This window comes from Rhipicephalus microplus, chromosome 2, assembly GCF_043290135.1.
Source record: "Rhipicephalus microplus isolate Deutch F79 chromosome 2, USDA_Rmic, whole genome shotgun sequence".
Lineage (NCBI taxonomy): Eukaryota > Metazoa > Arthropoda > Arachnida > Ixodida > Ixodidae > Rhipicephalus > Rhipicephalus microplus.
Genome location: NC_134701.1, coordinates 77435022 through 77455159, shown reverse-complemented (window position 1 = coordinate 77455159; position 20138 = coordinate 77435022). Strand labels below are relative to the sequence as shown.

Below are 20138 nucleotides of genomic sequence, written 5' to 3'. Positions count from 1 at the left end.
CGGCCACAGCCATGAAAATGCAAAGTGTAATGAGGAGGGAAGAGGGGTGGTGTAATTTCCAGGCTGAGTATGGCTCAAAATTTTGGCGTTGGACGAAGTTAGCTAATGAAATGTGCTTTACGATGTCAGGAACCAATTATTGCTGGCAAAACGATAGGTGACCGTATAGTTTTTAACTTTAAAACCAGCGCTAATTGTGTAAATGTTCAGAAAGGGTGACCTTTTGAAGACGTGCAGGTTTACACACTTTCCTGTTCTAAATAAGTAGCCTAACAAGTTCGAAATACGATTGCTATCCTGAGACGTACATAACCGGCATCATGCAGTTTCGTGAGAAATGACCGCATGCTCGTACGGTTTTAATGGAGGAGACGAAAACAACCAGTGGTTTGGATTGAGCACAAGATTCGTGGGTTTTGCAGTGGCGGTAGGTCGCCGCTATACGTTTTCGGAGCCGCGGAGCGCGTGGGCAGTAGTAGGCCGCTGATGCCTTTTGATGCCAGTGCAACTCAACACGATACAACCTGAATTTCACTTCGCGCCGCAGCATGTGAGTTCCTCGGTATACCGTGTCAGTACTATGTAAGCCCGCTACACGCATCAGTTTTCAGCTCTAGAGGAGTTAATATATCCATGCATGCCCTAAAAATTGCAGCGCAGAATAACACAGAATAACACAGAACACAGAATAACACAGACAAACTAAGCGTAGGCAACAAAACGCCAATATGCCTGCACGCGCGGTAATCGTGGTTCAACGCAACCGACCAACAAGCACAATCGAAGAAATAAACTGCAGTAAATACGCATCTGTCACACTGAAACTCAAACCGAAACAAGTTTATCGGGGACTACTTTGGTGCAGTAACAGAGAGCAATTAGCTTTACCCCCGTAGCTCTCCCTTCATTGCCACAGAAAGTTGTCTCCAAGTATAACCCGTATGTGCATTAAGAATCAGCAGACGACCGACAACCAGCGCTACAACCTTCGACGAAGCTTCATGGAGTACCAGCCTGAGGACGTGTTTGGGTATAAATGCCAATACGCCGACGTAGGCTCAGTGAAAAACTTTTGCTATGGTACTTCGAACCATACAGAGTAGTTCGATGTCTCGGCCCACTCGATTACGAGGTTGTTTATGACGGCATTACGACCTCTGAACGGTGCTGTGCTCGACCTGAAGTAGTCCATGTCGTGTGCCTCAAGCCATTTCATGCGCGAACCTAAGGACTGCATTTTGTTGTTGTTGCTGTGCTTTATTGCTTGCACTTATTCTTCATTTTCTTTATTACTCATCTTTACTCTTTGTTAAAGCATCGCGACTATGCTTTTTTCGGCAGGGGACAATGCCCCATTCTCTCCTCATGTTTTGCTCTCGCCCCATTTCACAGTAAGTAATTCTCAGCGCAAGCCACGCCTATACTGTTCGAAAAGCTTCGGGACGGCAGTAGTTGATTGTTTATATCGCACCCGCTTTTTGAACTATACAGGTTACTCTGGAACCCACGTCACCACTAGCGATAACGTTGTTTTATTTGATAGCAAGTGTATAAGTGCCGGATGCTTCACCGCTTGTCACATGATCGACGGCCAATGCTCTGTTCGCCGCTACTACTGCCATTGTCTAGCTGTATTCTGAATTTCTTTTTGCATGGCCACAGATTTAGCCCGAATAGACATTTTAATCTTGGACATGAAGACTGCTCTTTGTTCACGTCAAGAGCCCGCTACAATTTTGTTTTTAACCAAAACATACATCATCTCACATCTCATTATTTCCCAGCGCCGAAACAATAAACCGTGGAATACTAAAGAAGTCAAATCTGTACGTTCATAAACATGGAAATTCGGCAGATCACACGCACATGGGAGTCACCGTTATGCGAATCATGGGGAGGGAAGGTGACTGTGTTGCAATGTTTTATTGAGCGACACGTCATCAAATGACGCTAAATAAGTGTGTAATCAATACACGTACAGACATATGTAGATGAGTTGCAGACGTTTATATATCCATTTGTTTCTACTTGCACAACAATGCCAACTGGGAACATGCGTATTAGAAACACCTGACGCTGATATGACGTTCTGGTGCTCGCGAGAATCCTGGCCCTGAACACTGCTACATAAATCAACTTCAGCGTATGGCAACTAACGACAATTGGCGTTAACCCGACTTGACGGCTGTATCAAAGGAGTACATACAATAGCGCAGTGTTCTGGTCGCTACTTTTGCTGTCTTCGACCTTTTAATAAAAAGAGTAGTTTACTAACACATAATAAAACACACGCCACACAGGATACGCTCAAAAGCCACACATGCTACTAAGCGCCACACAGGCCAACCTCCACGAGCGCCTTTCCGAACGTCGTCTCTTCCTTCACTGTCTACAAAGAGACACATGCAATTCAAACATTCGGACGTCTTGCAACGCTCAACGCCCTCGTTAAGGCTGTGCTGAGTATGTTCTTGACTGACTTAACATGCAAATGTTCGGCTATTCTGATACATGAATTTCTAATAAATTGCACACGAACGAAACAAGATGAGTAAGAAACAGAAACAAAAAAAAAGTCCACTCTGTACTCTGCAGCGTCAAGTACTTTATGGCACGCAGACATTCGCTCGTTCGTAGCGTGTCTCTTGCAAGGGAATGCCGTAGTTTCCGGCCATCTTGACTGTCTTAACCTTGGGGAAAGTCACAACACACACGATGCTGGTGTACTCTTGTCTAGACTTCGACTTCAACACCTGGTCCAGCTCAAGCTTCAACTTTTGGCCCATCTGCGGTGAATCTTCCTGTGGATTTGCACTGGTCTTTCCCATTTTCTCGGTGTCGTCTGGTTCTGTTGTCTTCGGCTCAGTATTTGCTTTCGGGTCGGTTTTGGACTGTTCATTTTCCTTTCTTACCGTCTGCTCTACAGCATTTTTTTCCTATTTTTCTGATAGCTTGTCTTCCGTGTCGTCCTGTTCGCTTGGCTGGTCTTCTGAATTTGCGTCTTCTGCGACGTCGCCTTCCTCCTGCTTAACCTTATGTGCCTTTTTTTGTCCGTGGGCTGCTTTTTTGTGATCTTACTTTTTCTCTTTTTTGTCTTCGCCGCAATGTCCTGCTGTTTGTTTCGCCATTCCGGGTTTTTTCTCGCTGCCTGTTTTCGTAGCGCCAGGTTGCAAATATGTCTGCTTTTCTTTGTCGTAAGCTTCAGCTTCCTTCCTGTCTTTCAGCTTTTCGTTGGCTCCAGTAGACGTCTTTGGCTTTGGTTCTGAACCTATTTTCGCAGTCCGTACCCTACTATCACCGGAGTTCTCGGCATGTGGCGAGGGTCGTTCAAAAACGGGCTCACGTGTCTTCTGCGGGCCGCAACTGGCGCCACTACTGGTTCCTTTAGAGACTGGGCGTCTCCTGCTTACGCCGCGGCACTTCCGATTGAAAGTAGATGATGGCCTATCGCGTGAATTCTAGAGCCATGGTGGACAAAGGTACGACGGAAACATACCTCGAAATCCTCCCACGATGTGATTTGGGAGCTCTTCGAATGGTACCTATCATTGGCAGCTCCAACAGGTCGGGCCTTGGCAGTTTGTGGCGTGTAAGCAGCTGACCACTCATAATGTTTCTATGTTCGACGAACGTTTTCAATCCACTGGCACGCAGAATGCATGTTCGGAGCCGTAAAAAGAGCTCACGTTGCAGCTAAAGTCGGTGATCACTTCGAACGTTAGCGCTGGTTGTGGTTGCGCTGCGCCGGCCGAAATCAGTCGTTCCATCACAGTCGATATCAGTCTGTCCTTTTCTTGGAGACCTTGTAGCGGTTCACGAGCCGTGATAGTGTCTCCATGGTTGTAGCCCGCGTCTCCACCACCATTCAGGTTGACTCGATCATCGGTGTGTTCCCCTTGAGGGTTAGTTAGGGTTACCAGTTCCGTGCACTGATAAAACGCACATTCACTCATCCGTTGGCAACTGGATTTCCGTCCCACTTTTGAAATGTTGGCTTCGACCTCGTAATAAAAGGAACAGTTTACTAGCGCATAATAAAACAGACGCCACACAGGCTACACTCAAACGCCCCACAGGCCAAAATTCACGAGCTTCACCCCGAACGACGTCATCTTCATTAATTATCTACATAAAGGCACGTGCATTTTTAACACTTGGTTGCCGCCGGTGAAGGTATCGACACATTCACAAAGCAGATAAATATACTTCTCCTACACTAATTTATTTGGCTAAAATACTCCTTATTGGCGCTGTACACACTTGCACGCTACACATTTAGGACAACTTTGCGCAGCCCTCGCTGCAACCGGCTGTCATGACGTCCACTGTGTGACTGCCTTTCCGGCTCTCCTGGAAGCATCCCCAAAGCTAGCCCAGTGACAAAACACCAAGGAACACACAAAAGTCTACGTTGGCGACACTCCATTGAGTGTAACGATTTCCAACCCGATTGTAACCCAAGCGCCGGGTTCTCCAGTGAGTTTGATCTTGAGAACTGCTGCCAACCTAAAGATTGTTGACCTAAACTAAACACACACAGGAAACTACCGCGATGTCTGTTAGGCTTGGACCGTGCAGCTCCCCGGCATACCATCCGACGACACGAAGAGCAGTCGGCGGCGCCCCTAAATGTGAAACAGCTCCTTGTAGGAAGGCAACTAACGCTAGCACAACAACGCCGGTGCGACCAGCGCAAACCCTACTCTTCGGCAAACGCGTGACATTGAAACAAGCCAAAATAAAAAAAATATCTACATAAACATTTACGCGACAATGTGTCATGTTTACAAAATTGCATAAGCAGCACTGTTGACGTTTTCCTAAGAGGAGGAATAAACTTCATTGTAAGAAACGAGCAGGTTCAGGTGGGCGGGCTTAGGTCTCCAAAGGTGGGACGTCAAGGGCTTACCTCGACGCTGCCTCACGGGCGTGCTGGGTCGTCCAGGTTTGGTCGTCAAGAGCGGGCTCTACAGAGCCTCATGACGCTTCGACGAATATGTCGTGGTGTGAGTGTGTCTGTATTGATAAACGGACGGACCATCCGTCCGTCCATCCATCCATCCATCCATCCATCCATCCATCCATCCATCCATCCATCCATCCATCCATCCATCCATCCATCCATTCATCCGTCCGTCCGTCCGTCCGTCCATCCATCCATTCATCCATCCATCCATCCATCCATCCATCCATCCATCCATCCATCCATCCATCCATCCATCCATCCATCCATCCATCCATCCATCCATCCATCCATCCATCCATCCATCCATCCATCCATCCATCCATCCATCCATCCATCCAAGTTCGCTAAGAAATGCTTCACATTTAAAATATAGAGCTTTTTTCAAGCACTGTCACTTGTGGAATCCTACATTTTACATGAAGCAAGATGAAAGAAATAAGAAAAAAAACCGCGAGATTGATGCGTGGTGCACACAAAAAGTTCCTTCGCACCCTCAGAAAGGGTCATAACGGAGAGGACATTCACAAAGAATGTATAATTATTGAAAGTTTTCTAATATTTTGACAATTCAGAATGAAAACTAGTATTTTTAATCAAAAACTCAACATTCAAAAGAACAACTCAAGAACAATTAAAAATTCACAGTCATATTTCAAAATATTTGCTAGGAACATGAAGTCGCTTACATCGCTTGGCACTGAAAAAAAAATTATTTTGGCAATCACGTAAATGCGCTTCCATAGCATTTTCGAAGTCACTGACATCTTTTAAAACAACAAGTTTGTTCGGCAGTTTGTTCTACGTTTCTATGACATCTGGAAGAAAAGAATATCGAAATATATCAACATTTGTTCGGTTAGGTTTTGTGCCACACTCGTGGTACGTTCGGGGATTTCTTTTGTCTGGAGCGTATAAACATTTCGCCTTATCTATGTTCAGTTGATCGTGCAATATTTAGAACAATACTTTCATCCTATATTAATTTACACGTAGTCGAAGAGGGTCTGGATTGCATCTCCGTAACATCAGTGTGACTGATTCCTTCCCTCGGTACGATGAACAAACAAGGCGCGCCTCTAGTCTCGGTATTCTTTCAAGCTTCTTCTTAAGAGTGACTTGACGGGGACTTGAAACAACAGATGAATATTCTAAGACTGTCCTAATGAAGGTGGTGGATGCAATATGTTTTTCGTCGCGCGATGCATCCTGCAACTTCTTCATCAATAGCTATACCTTTTGATAGACTTTTGTGGAAACGTTATCTATGTGCACGTTGCATGTTAATTTTTTCGTAATTGTTACCCCAGGGTACTTGAACTGGGTCATATTTACCAACAAGTTCGCACCAATGCTGTACAAAAAGGAATGGATCGTTCTGTTTTTGCAGATGTATGTATGTGTAAATATAGAACGATTTATTGCCATTTTTATTGCCTACACTAGTTATCTAAATTTTCGCAAAGAGTTCTGAATTTAAATTTGGTCGTTTAGTTTGCTAATTGCGGCATAAATTAAGGAGTCACCTGAGAAAAGTTTAACATGAACACCCTCTTCTGCCACACTACTGATATCATTGATGTGCAGGAGAAACAATAGTGGTCCCTACACAGAGTCTTGGGGCACTCGCGAAAGTACCGCCAATGGTTGTGACAAGTCACTATTCAATTTCACTACCTGCGCACGATGTGGTAAGTAAGCTTCAAGCTGTTTTATTACCAGTTCATTTATTCTGGCATGACGCAATTTAAATATTAACTGGACATAGGAATCTATATCAAACGCTTTCGCGAAATCCACACAAATCCCATCAACCTGTTGTCTCATATCTCTAGCACCCACAAAACCATGAATTCTTTCTATTAACTGGGTTACGGTTGATAACCCCGTCCTGAAGCCATGTTGCTAAGGGTACTGCAAAGCGTTCTGATCCAGAAATCTGAGTATGTGGATTGCAAATATGTGTTCAAACTCTTTGCAAGCAACGGAAGTGAGTGATACTGAACGGTAGTTTGTTGCCAGTTTGCGATTGCTGCTTTTAAATACAGGAATGACGAATGCAGTCCACCAATCTTGTGGCAGTGAGTGCGTCGTATAAGAGTTCTTAAATATATTAGTTAGATATAGTGACATCCATCCTGCGTATTGCTTGAGGAATACAGTTGATCTATCCGTGGGACCACTCAATTTTTTTCTATCTAGTGTGAGTAGCTGCTGAAATACCCTCTCCCTATAGATATTTCAAGTGTTTCGATTCAAACAGTAGGACAAATTTGTAAGGCTTCTTCCGTAATTTTTGTAGTTTCTGCAGCTTATTGATATATATGTCATGACGAAAGCAGAGGCCTTTATTGCTTATTTTCACTCTCTGTTTTCACAATCAAAAGGCTGGTTCCTAAATCACATTACGTCCTTAGCTCACAGAGATGAGGGAAATCAAGCTGTCTGAAGATGGTATCGCAATATTGCTGCGGAAGATTAACATCTGCTCGGCTACCAGTCCTGACTTTGTTTCGAGATTTGTTCTAAAGAACTGCATTTTCTATCGCTCGTTTCTTAGCACTGTTATTTAAAATATACCTTCAAGTAGGTGCTCCACCTCCAGACTGAAAAACTGCAAATGTCATTCCAATTCACAAAAATGGTTCAAAAACAAGATCATATACCAACAGGCCGATTTGACTCACAAGCGTTGCGTGCAAAATATTAGAACATGTTATTCACATGAATAAATTGGCACACCTTCAAGATGATAGCTTCTTCATTGCAGCTTGTAAAGGCTTCAGGGCTGTCTTTTCATGTGACAATCCACTGATAGAATTTTGTCGTGGCAATGCTGCGTTTACTGACTTCTGTTTGCAAGTTACTGCATCTTTTTAGGCTTTGGGAAAGCATTCGATATCGTACCTGACACACTGTTGCTAGAAAAGTTGACTGGTCTCAATTTGCCAAATCCCTGCTGAAGTGGTTGGAAGCATACCTGCTAGATAGAAATCAACGCGTGATACTTGAAGGTGTTCGCTTTTCAGATGCTCAGTATTCTCAGCTGTGCCACAGAGGTTCGTCTAATAGCCTCTGCTTTTTTATTATTCAATAACAATCTAACTGAACACTTGTCATGCCGTGTGAGGCTATATGCAGATGACTGCTGTGTTTACCGTGAAATTTCAAGTGAATCAGACAGTGAACAGCTACAAAATGATCATAACAAAATGATGTCTTGGTGTTCAACTTGTAACATAATACTCAACCTGTCCAGATGCAGACAGGTTGGCAAAGGCTGCAACAGGAGCGACAACAAGATTATGAAGACTCTACATCAAGAGAAGAGAAGGCTGATTTCCGCAGAAGATCTGGTCTCCCAGAAGCAAAGGAACGACGCTCCAGATGCAGAACAAGGTCGAGCACGAGATAAAGATCTTCATCGACCCGTGGATCTTCATCCAATTTTGACTCCAGAAAATCGGCGACACTACACCAATTCCGATCCAAATTTAGGTCCACAACAAGGCCGTCACTACGGGAGACCCGAAATTTAAAGTGAGCTGGGCAGGCATGGTCGAGGGCGCACGTGCGCGGATTGACGGGGAGACTGCAATTACCAATGAGTTAAGGGAACTAAAGCACGAGAACTCGCAGCAGAGGATATTGTTAACATGCATGAGTGATGAAATAAAAAGGCTCAACGAGAAAAATGCTCAGCAAGCCAGATAACTCGTGCTCCACATGTGAGCACATAAGAAATAACTGAAATCCCGGAGAACAAGATGAACTAAGGGTAAGATTCCCCTCCTCTCATACACTAGCCTCAGACGAGAAGTGTTAAACAAAATGACGCGACGGTAGATAAAACGTTAGTTGATATACAAAAGACTCTTGAGGTGACAAAAAATGAAATGAGAAACAGGACGAAATTATGAACCGAATGACTATGGCAATAGCAACAATTATGAATAGATTAGACGTTCTAAAACAAAGCAGCTACCAGACAATTGACTCTTCTTCGGTGCAGCAGAAGCGCCAGAATTCATATAAGATTCCCAACCACAGAATTAAAAAAGATAAGACTCTCTCCAACCACCCACTACCATTCCATGGTTGCAAGCGCAATGACGCGGCCTAAGAAAGCTTTCCCAATGTGGCAATGCAACTGTAGGAGTTACAAAAACAAGAAGTCAGTTTTGCAGCAGTACTTAATAGGCAAAGATAAACCGGATGTCATAATTTTGCAGGAAACACAGGGTATTGCAAAGCTAACAGGATACAGATATTTTGGCTATGCCCAAGGGGAGACTAGGGTAATAACCACGCTCGTAATAAGAAGAATCACGTGCGTGCAATACAACACAGTGATGGTGCACATTGCTAATATCTTATTGAAACTCCTCCCACAAAGGAAGACAGGGTGTTGCTTAATTATTCAGAACATTTATAGCAACCTTTCGCAACATAAGAATAAATTTAGGAACCTATTCCAGAAAACACCTAGCCTGGCTGGAGAAAATCTTGTAGTTATAGCAGGAGACTATATTGCACGGCACACAGCCTGGGAATATCTATATACAAGACCAAAAGGAAGGATCTTATGGGATGACTCGCAAGAGTTGGGCCTAACGCTCGTCACAGATCCCGGCAGTCCAACCAGAATCGGCACCGTGCTAAACAGGGACACAACCCCAGACCTAACCTTTACCAAAAATATTGTAATGGCAGCGTGGCACAACACATTACAATATTATTGGGCAGTGACCACTGCATATCAGAGTTACACTTCACGTATGACCCAAGTAGTCCCCGCCCCCCCCCCCCCCCAAAAAAAAACTAATAGACTGGTAATTGCTTCGTAAAACGCGAGAAGCTACAGAACAATGACCAGTCACATACATAAAACAATGGACTAAGCAGTTCAGGGAAAACGTCAAAGGTGCTACTAAAATCGTGCCACCTGAAATTACCTTAACGAAATGTGACAGCAAACTTCTCCGCATGTGGGAAGCTAAGCAGTCACTTCAACGCAGACTTAGTGGCTAAAAACATAACAGGAAGTTCAGAAAGTGCATAGCGCTCCTCAACAAAAACATAGAACAATATCCTAAGCAACTCAGTGAACAACAACAGGACAATATTTGTAATTTTATGGACGGTAAATTAGGCACCGGCAGAACCTGGCGCTTGCTCAGGTTTCTACTTTATCCGGAAAATAACAAGAAAAACAACAGCAATGCTATCACTGAGTTAATACACGGCTATGAAGGCACGAAAGTGGAATTTTTCAAAAAATTTGAGAAGAAATACATCACACAGGCAGCTCCTTGTAACCATTCTAGCTACAAAGTAATGCAAACTCGAAAATTGACGAGGAAATTGAAGAGGCAGAAATATGTGCGGCCTTACAAAGTTTAAGCAGCAAATGAGCCCCAGGACCTCACAGTATAAATAACAAAACTCCAGGAAACCTCCATGACGAATCAATCTCTAAAATTAACCGAATACATGAACAAGTGCTTGATAAAAGAGGAAGTACCAGTTGAGTGAAGAAAGCGATGATAACGCTCATTCCAAAGCCTGGTAGGAAGCTTGCCATCGACAACCTCAGACCGATTTTTCTAACATCCTGCGTCGGAAAATTACTAGAACTTGTAATTTTAAACAAAGTTGGCAACTTCTCAGAAGACAATAACATCTACCCAGATACAATGATAGGGTTTTACGAAAACATTTCCGAACAAGGTGCGATGATTCAGCTCAAGCATTATATATACGACAATAAAATGCGCTCTACAAGGAGCCATCTTGGGTCTTGACCTGAAAAAAGCTTTTGATAACGCTAACTATACAGCCATATTGAAAAACATTGAACGGATAGGACTAGGGCGGCGGTTGTATAACTACGTTAAGAGCTTCCTGTCAGACAGAAAAGCAGTCATTTTCGTCGGAGGACTCAAAGTGCCTGAGATCGACATCAGTGGCGCAGGCACGCCGCAAGGCTCTGTCCTATCTCCGATGCTCTTCAATCTTATCTTATTAGGGCTTCCCGGAAAACTAAATGAGATTGAATCTCTACATTATTCAGTCTACGCGGATGATATTACTATCTCGCTTTGTGATGGGAGTGATGACTTTATAGAACAATGACTGCAGACCGCAATAAACACAGTGGAGAAGCACCTCATAGGAACAGGTCTCCCGTAGTCCGCGGAGAAGTCGGAGGTTCTTCTGTACCGTCACACGCTTAGGGGTAGGCCTCCCGCTGGATATGACAGACACGAGGCTTATGAAGAAATTAAGATGCACACAGGAAACGGTGAAAAAAATTTCCCTATAGTAAACCCACTCAAGGTACTGGGCCTTGTAATAAAGAACAAAGTTTCAAAAAGGGAAACCAATAAAAAGTTCGAAGCGAAGGTAACAAGCACCGTAAAATTAGTAAAACTAATTACTAGCAAGCACCAGGGTATGAAGGAAGAAAGTATCGTACGGCTGATACAATCTGTTGTAGTTAGTCAGACCACATACATAGCAGCCTCCCATAATTGGTTTGCAGCCGAAAAGACCAAAATTAATAATCTCATAAAAAAGGTGTACAAACTAATGAAAGGGATTCCCATTAGTACACGCACATACCTTTTTCTAAAGCTATCACTCTGGAACACCCTGGAGGAACTCATAGAAGCACAAGTGTCTCAGGTGGAACGACTAACAAAAACCCCTACTGGACGGAATATACAACGCAAGCCAGGAATCAAATACCACAACCAAAACGGAGAAAAGAGGACGATCACGAGAGAAACTTGTGAGAAACTTCTGGTACCTAATATACCCAAGAACATGCATTCATGTTACAACAAAGGTAGACGCACGAGTATAGCAGAAAAAATGATCCAGAGCTACTGGTCAGACGACAGAGCCGCCTTCCTAGACGCAGCAGAATACCCAAACAGAAAGAGCTACGTGGCAGTAGTCGTAGATCCCAACCCGAAGCTCGTTACCAGCGTGTCAGTTAATACCAAAATGTCCGAGACAGCAGAGAAAGTAGCCATTGCATTAGCACTGGTCTCACGAGTGCTCAATACATTATTAGTAATTTACAGGCGGCCATTCAAAATTACGCTAAGGGCCAAATCTCCCCAGAGGCGTGGCACATCATGAGTGTGAACGAAGCAATATTTTCCGCTGTAGGAAAGAATGACAGACAACTGCTCTAGTTCCCAGCGCATACAGCTGCAGACGTTCCCGCAGTCGATCCCAACAAGGTAGCACACTGTGAGGCTCGAGGTCTTACTTGCCGAGCTGAGCAAAGAGTGACTTCTATGGGTCAGGTGAACGTGAAGGAGGAGATATGGAGAGAAAAAGATTGATTAACCACATTCCATGATATAACTAACTACAACCAAACGTAGAGGCGAATTTATCCACCACTTTACTCTAAACTCAACAGAGCAGAGTGCATTGCTTGGAGGCGGTTAAAGACAGAAAGATACCCCAATCCCATGCAATTAAAGACTTTCTATTCTGCCATATACGAGAGTGATACATGCGAGCTATGAAAGTCTTGTAGAACCACCCTTCAAGTCATGTTGTGGGGATGTCGAGTAGACCAAGATCAAATGGTTGTCTCCTCGATATATCTGCGGGTGCAGTGGTCGGCCTCGGTGCGAAGCTCAGAAGTCACGGACCAACTTTGGGCTGTCCAACGAGCTCTGGGGGCAGCGCGAGAGCAACAGCTCCAAGTGGCCATCTAGGCGGCCCCAGGCCCGGGCCTTCCATTCGCCGGATACTCAATAAAGTTATTTCATCATCATCATCATCATCATCACCATCATTATCATCATCATCATCATCATCATTATCATCATCATCATCATAATCAACATCGTTCGTCGAGAGCGAAAATTAGGAAAGATGCAAAGAATATAAATTAAAATATATTTGCATCGAGGAAAAATAAACGCAGGCCTTCTGGATATCCAACGCGTGTTCTATTTCAGAGCCACACTACTGCTTCCAACTGAACGTAATAATAACACTGCCTGTTTATATAGTGTAGTAGTAAGAGTCTCCTGCAAGCATGTAACAACTATCGGCGGGCGTGCAGAAACTGCTGTCTACATCAATTGGGTAAGCCACCTCCTTTCCAGAGTATTTTTCCGGCCACATTTTGCCGGCTTTTGTCATATTATGGCGTTTATTTCAGGGAATTATATAGCAGTTAGTTAACTCCGAATATGATAATTATTATGATATGTCTTCATAGTTTAAATCCGGCCACCCAGTACAAAAGGCACACACGTTACTGTGTATATTCCCATAGGCCAAGCAGTGGGTGCATAGCAAGCGTCCTCTTTCAGTAGCGGCCATGACGTTCTCCACCACCATTTCGATTTTCCTCCCCGAATTACGGAGACCTACGCCCTAACGCAGTCCGTTTCAACATGTCCGAAGCGCCTACAGTCTAAGCCGGCTCGTCTGCCGTTTTGCGACCAACGAGCCCTGTGCCCCGTCAGCTCTAGCACTTCATCGGCCGAAGCACAGCCACCAAGGACCGCTCTCTATACACGCAGGTCTGGTGTGGAAGGTCCTAAACCTTGAAGCCTCTTTTCCAACTCAGAAGCACCGTTCTCGTTGTTTAGTACATGACAATACCAGCGCACGCCACCGTTCATGGCTCGCTTCTACTTTGCCAAATGCTGCCAGTGAAGCCCTCACGTCTTCATCGCTCATCCAGTGAAGCAGGCAGTTCAGCCTGAGCTTCATCTGCTGGTATTGCAGGTCGCTGCGATGCAGCATCGCCCTTCACCACGCACGCGCTAAAATTGTTGCATGTAGTCAAGTTTTACAATGCAGGCATGTGATGATTATCACGTTTGGACGTGTCGTTTGCCTTTGTCGTCTATTCATGTCACGTGATACCGAATTTGTTATATGCTGAGCTAGCGAGGTGGCCGCGAGCGCACCATTAGCAAAGCGTGTATTCAAGTTTTACATTGCAGGCATGTCATGGTTATCACGTTTGGACGTTTCATTTACCTTCGTCTTCTATTCAGGTCACGTGGTACAAATTTCGTATGTGCAGAGCTAGTGAAACGGCCGCGAGCACGATATTAGCATAGCATGTAGTAATGTTTTACATTGCAGGCATTTTATGGTAATTACGTTTGTCATTATTATCACACTAAGCCTCAAGCGTTTCTGTTTTTTTTTGTTTTGAAGGCATGGCAACAGTGACGGGAAATGAGCTTCAAATATCTGTTCTCGCGTGCGCTTATTCCCAAGGAGTTCACAGTAAAGCTCAAAGGACGCTTGCCAGATTTATTTATTTGTTTTTTTGTGAGCAATTTCATTTCCTTGTGTTACGAAAGTTAGAGTTTTACGAGAAGCACAACCTTTCTGGTCAGCAAGCGAATGTTTCGTAGGCTGTTCACCGCACCACAACTTCGCTGCGCGTGCATGTACGACCACCCCTTTGTATCTTTCTACTTCGACTGCTTCTAACAGGAATTGAAGTTCTTTTATTTATTTGGAACGACTTTTTGGGTTGGCACATTCTACAGTCAAATTAAAATTTATCAATGCCTGCACTTCTTTCTGCACCACCCTCTTCTCCAGTCGAAGGATGCTAAACCTCTCTATAGCCAGCATCTTAAAATGCTCTCAGGCTTCACTTCTCCTTAGATCAGTTTTGAATATTCCTCGAAAGTCTGTTTAATTAACGCGCTTCAAAAATGAATCATCTTTGCAACAACCATATGATTAGGTTTTCAGAAGTTGCCGTTATAACCAGATGGCTTCCTGGGCCCAACAGCGAAAAAAAAACTATGGTCACTAAAGGACACCTGCCTGACTTCATATAACGCAGTGTTATAAGTTCCGTGGGACTAACTCGCTGATATTGTGTGAAAGGCAATGCGGCTTGGTTAGCCATTCCATCACCAATGTCTTGCAAGTTGCGCTTTTAGATCGCTGTATTTACCAACTAAACATTTGAATCATGAATACTCAGGCTTCCACTCTGTCTTTTGTATCAAAAACACGGTTGAAATCACCCATCACTACAGTGATTCAGTCGCAATTTAAATATGGCGGAATACTTCAAAAGAAAACTTTGTGCTCATTGACTTTGTTGGGGGCATACAAGCAAATTATCCTCCACTATAAATCATTGAGTCTTACATCGCACCCTATCAGCCTACTACTTTCATTCGTGTAAGCACAATCTACAGAAAAACCTAGAGCACGTTTCAGGAACAATGCACAACCACCTGATAGCATGCGACACAGGCATCCCTAAAAGGTGCAAGCATTCTTTTTGTCCCCTCTTCGCTATCTACGTTGCCTTCGTTTACAGCAATAACGTGAGCGTTTTGTTTTGCAAAGAACATTCGACTAAGTTGAATCAACGTGAAAAATACAAACAAAATCCTCGATAAGAGAACATTCCTCCGTACCTTACTGTGAACCCCCACTGGTCACGCATCTTTGTCGAATGATCAAATCAGACCCTTGCTTGGCCCTTCTCTTACCAGTGGTACATCCTGTACTGACTTAATAGTTAGTCTGCGGCCGGTTGGTGATTTTCGTGATGGTTCCTCGAGTATTGCTTTAGAAGCACGTTTTTCTTCCCGGTCATTTTATAGCGGCCACTTGGCTGCAAGTATTCGCTTGGGTGTTGGAATCTTGTCTTTAAGACACGAGTTCTCCTCGAGCACGCCCGCAGAATGGATTATTGCATTCTTTCCGTTATTCTTCAGGGAAGCAGCTTCTGCCGTTTTCTTTCCGTTTGTTATCATACTTCTTTTCTCTGGTGGCGTGCACAATCCATGTACGTTGATTTGATGCTTCACCTTTCTGGAGGTCTTAGTATAGGCTGTTCCTCCCGGCAACTTCCTCAGCATCAGCGCCATCCATTGTATGTTCCTGGATGTCTTCAGCACTTTTTGACGGCTCCGCCACATTCGCGTATGTGCGGACACACATGTTTTCGTCATGCTCAAATCATCGACTCAAAGGACAGCGTGGAACCCGGAACTCTCATCTGATATGACCTGTACGGTTGCAACAAAGCCACAGCGGTGCACGGCCAGGTGCAACGAGGAGTGCCATCATTCCGGCTTCTCAAGGTTGATGAGGTAGATTTTAAATAGTCACTCCCGGCTTCATATTGGGGGAATTATTGCGATATGACGAGCTTTTATCGGTAATGCCTTTGACGCAGCAGCGTTCCTTGAAGAATCCCGTAACTTTTAAATAAGGTTTCGAAGCTGTACGGACGTCTTCTTCTTGTACATTGGGAACAAGCCCGTAAAAGTTCAAACGTACTTCCTGGCGGCGCGGGTTAACTACCAGGCAGCGATGTCCCTTGACGTTTATGTCTCGAAAAGTCAGCATCGTTTTCATTGCATCTCGGCCTTTGAAAATCAATGACCATACAAGGTTCATACGAAACGGTCCGAGGAATAATAACCTGGGGAGCATTCCAATGCGAACCAGGGTGTCTAAATATTTTCAACTGTGTAAGGTGTTGCCTTTACGTCTCTTTGAAGAAATAGTGTGTTGCCCCCGCATGGTCCTGTAGGCAAAAGCGGCAAAATGGCATGGTAGTACAGACCATCCATAGCACACTCTTTTATCCATGGCTCGGCTGAGCCACGAGCAACGCCCCATCAGAGCCTGGCATTCTCCGTACCGCACCAAATGGTAGCCAGAAGTGTAATTTTTAGCGACGAGGTTGGTGTGTGAGCGATTAAATAGTGCTTTTTCATATGCGCATTTGCTGTTGGTTGCAGTAGAACATGCCATGGAGAAGAAAATAGGTGAAAAGGAAGCGCATATGCTTTGCTTTAAGCAAGAAAACTGTATAGCAGAAACCTTTTATTGTGAAAGAAAAAACTAACCTACCCTCAGCGGGACTCGAACCCACAATCCCCGGTTTAGGAGACCGATGCCTTATCCATTAAGCCACGAGGGCGCTGTACGAGTGATGTGCTGGCGTTTCTTTCATTGGCGCTTTTACTCTAGGTGGCAGTACAACATATAATCGAAAGGAAAATTGGTAAAAAGGAAGCACATATGCTTTGCTTCAAGCAAGAAAACTGTAGCAGAAACTCCTTTTAAGAAATAAAGAAATAGTCTACCCTTGGCGGGATTCGAGCCCGCAATCCTTGATTTAAGAGACCGATGGCTTTTCTCTTAGGACACGAGGGCGATGTACAAGTGATGCACTGGCGTTCCTTTCATGGGCGCTTTTACTCAAAGTTGCAGTACAACACACCATCGAAAAGAAAAAAATGGTGAAAAAAAGCGCATATGCTTTGCTACAAGCAAGAAAACTGTATAGCAGAAACCTTTTTTTTTTGTGAAAGAAAAAACTAACCTAACCTCGGCGGGACTCGAACCCGCAATACCTGGTTTAGGAGACCGTTGCCTTATCCGTTAGTCCACGAGGGCGATATACAGTTGCTTTTTTTATTCATTGTCTGGTTTTATTAATATAACATACAACTCAAAAGAGACAGAAAAGAAAATTATGCAATGTACAATGCCCAGTACAAGTATCTCTTCTCCACCAGCTTAGTGCTGGTGTCATCAAGTTAAAATTCGGGCATAGTCACGAGATGTTCTATTCGTAGAAGCCAGTCAGGTTGCTCAGGTGCAGCTTTAAGAACAGAGAGAAACCAGTCAATGTTCTCTCGAAAATATGCTCGGGCGGGTCGCGCATCTTTGTCAAAATGATAGCTCGCCATTCTCACTCTCCACAAAGAGTGGAGGCCCAAGAGCATGATTGCGTCATAGGGTACCCCGTCTTCGTTTTTAGCGTTCAGGAACCTGATTCTATACCGGTCCAATGGAAGGCCTTTCTTAATAGCTCTCTGCAGCACGTTCCAATCATACACGCCCTCCCAACAATGCAGGAAGACGTGGGTAATTGTTTCGGGTGCCTTACAAATTATGCAAGGTCGTCCGCACGGGGAAAAACATCCCTTTGCCTCAAAAAACACTTTCACTGGCAATGTGCTTGAGGGCAGCCTAAAGAAGAATGTTTTGGTTCCCGGCTGCATAGGCATCTTTTTGACCCTTTTTAAAACATTGCTTTCTGGTCCTCCACTGTACATAGCCCGATAAAGCGGCACTGGGAACACAATATCACATAAGGCAAAGTAAAGTTCTTTTCTTTTTACACACCACAGATATTCTTTAGTAAATCTCACAGAAACAAATTGATTACTAGACACCACTTCTCTATATTCCCACCAATCCCTCCAGCAAAACCTTCGGTACTCACAGCATATTCAGGGAGACATCTGCAGAGGCGCAATCAACAAACGGTACGCAGGAACGGATCGGTGAGGTCTCTCAAAAACAAAAACCAGTTCACAAGTTGCCTCAAAAACAAGTGCCCAAGGCCAAGGCCCCCGTCTTTAACTCGCTTGAACAAGTTGGTGCGACTGCATCGTTCCCATTGGAAAGCGCGCACAAATACGGCGAAGATCCGGTGAAGCTTCTGCACATTAGTTCGCGAGCAGTGCAGCACTTGCAGCACGTACCAAAGCTCGCTCATAAACAACAGGTTGCAGACGATGGCTCAGGCAAGATTTACAAAGTCGCTCCTCTCCCCTTTTCGGCTTTTTCCTGCGTATCTTTAACTTGGTCCTGCCAATATTGGGCACTGTCTCGATACGCATCGAGCGGGACGCCCAAGTACTGGCCCGGGTCTGTCACCCAGGGCACATTTTCAAAGTGGTCAGGTTATGTGTGCCAAGATTCGTGCCATAGCACGAGACACTTGGACCAATTGACTCCGCTTCCTGTGACATGGCTGAACTCGCGAACAGTGTCAACCGCCTGTTTAATAATACGTTGGTCTGTTGAAAAAATGGCCACAACGTCAGCATAAGCAAGCAACTTGACTTCTGAAGATAGTAGCCGGAAGCCATTCATACGAGTGTTTTTGAGAATGGTACAGCAGAGGGTTTTGATATACACGCAAAATAACAAATGACTGAGGGGGCAGCTCTGGCGAACCGAACGTTGCACAATGATGGAGCCCTGAGAGTCTTATTTACTATCAGTCTTGTTGTGCAGTTTTGGAACGCCAGGGCCACTCCATGAAAAATAACCGAACCAACATTAGCATGGTTTAAAAGAGCAAACAACAGGCTATGATCCACACAGTCAAATGCCTTTTCAAAATCTATTTGTAAAAAGGCTACACGTTCATCTGAGTAATCAGAGCACTCGAGAACACTGCATGCTTTATGGATCTTTAACACAATCAATCGGCTTTTAACGCCACATGTTTGGTGTGGGCCGACGATGTCCTTCATAACCGTCTGCAGTGTTCGGGCCAATACTTTCATATAAATTTTGTACTCGACAGTTGTCAGAGCTATAGGTCGATATGCTGTTGCTTATCTCCGTTTACATATGCAGGCGGAGATTGACATATTACTTATGCAGGCGGAGATGGACTTTTTCATCTTCTGGATCAATAATTATGCACCGGCAGCCATTAACCTTTACTTATTTCAGCGCGGCCAGTTTTTTGGTGAATTCTTCTCTGGTGAGGTTGACGGCCCAGACGTGGTTTATCCCGTACGCTCCTAAGTCGATGACGTTGGGTAGCACACCAGCCGCCGCGAGGGCATCTCTGAAGTCATCAGCCCTGTCGGGACGTTCACGCACATCTCCGTACAAAAACAACGTGTTCAGTACAACACGACCACTTGGCAACGTAGGCAGCACGATTTGGTAGTCCTTATCTGCAGCGCCATCGAACCTATTGCCATGGTCGGCACGGGCCGCCATCGCCGGTCCGTCGGAGCACATGATTCGGCGACCGTTCGCTTGCGCTGCCGGAAGAAGAATTCGGGCGATGTACGAGTGATGCACTGGCGTTCCTTTTAATGGCGCCTTTACTCTAGGTTGAAGTAGAACACACCATCGAAAGGAATATAGGGGAAAATGAAGCGCTTAAGCTTAGCTTCAAGCAAGAAAAGTGTAGCAGAAACCCTTTTTGTGAATGAAAAAAAAATAACCTACCCTTGGCGGGACTCGAACCCGAAATCACCGGTTTCGGAGACCGATTTCTAATTTGTTAGGCACGGAGGGCGATGTACGAGGGATGCACTGGCGTTCTTTTCATTGGCGCGTTTACTCTAGGTTGCAGTAGAACACACCA

The 20138-nt window shown here is 44.5% G+C and overlaps 1 non-coding gene across 1 annotated transcript; it reads right to left on the bottom strand.

Annotated features, from left to right (window-relative positions):
* Positions 1-16855: 16855 nt before the first annotated feature.
* Positions 16856-16928, bottom strand: TRNAR-CCU (transfer RNA arginine (anticodon CCU)). The gene has a single exon. It is a non-coding gene; the product is annotated as a tRNA-Arg (tRNA).
* Positions 16929-20138: the final 3210 nt, after the last annotated feature.